This window comes from Physeter macrocephalus, chromosome 16 (assembly GCF_002837175.3).
Source record: "Physeter macrocephalus isolate SW-GA chromosome 16, ASM283717v5, whole genome shotgun sequence".
Taxonomy (NCBI): domain Eukaryota; kingdom Metazoa; phylum Chordata; class Mammalia; order Artiodactyla; family Physeteridae; genus Physeter; species Physeter macrocephalus.
Window position 1 is genome coordinate 86051867 of NC_041229.1, and position 610 is coordinate 86052476.

A 610-nucleotide genomic window follows, 5' to 3' on the forward strand; every position below is an offset into this window, starting at 1 on the left:
CTCCTTTACAATATAAAAAGCCATTTTTTTCCTGCCATCCCAAATTGTAAGTCATTACCAGGTAAACAACACTGCGTTTTAGTCAGGCATTTTTATTGTCCTCGGAGTTTTTTTAAACTACACACAACAAATACTTTGATATAATCTAAGATAATAAAATAGGTGAACAACCTTTTTTTTTTAGATTTACATTTGTATAGAAACAATCTGTGGAACTCCTCACTTCAAAACTAAGGTGTCTAAAAACAGTGATTCATCAGCATTGCTTTAAAGAATTGTTTGGTTAAAAGTTGCAGTTTTCATTCTCAACTGAAATGTTGTCTCCATGCAGTATCCCTTGGGTCCAAAGCTTAAGGCCTTGGGAAGGTGGCCAAGAAGAAAAGGATGGCCACTCTTCTCTCTGTCCTTCCCTCGTGTGGAGGACAGTGGTTGGAACAGGGTTCTCATAAAAGCCAGGAAGAGGGCTTCCCTGGTGGCGCAGTGGTTGCGCGTCCACCTGCAGATGCAGGGGAACCGAGTTCGTGCCCCGGTCTGGGAAGATCCCACATGCCGCGGAGCGGCTGGGCCCGTGAGCCATGGCCGCTGGGCCTGCGCGTCCGGAGCCTGTGCT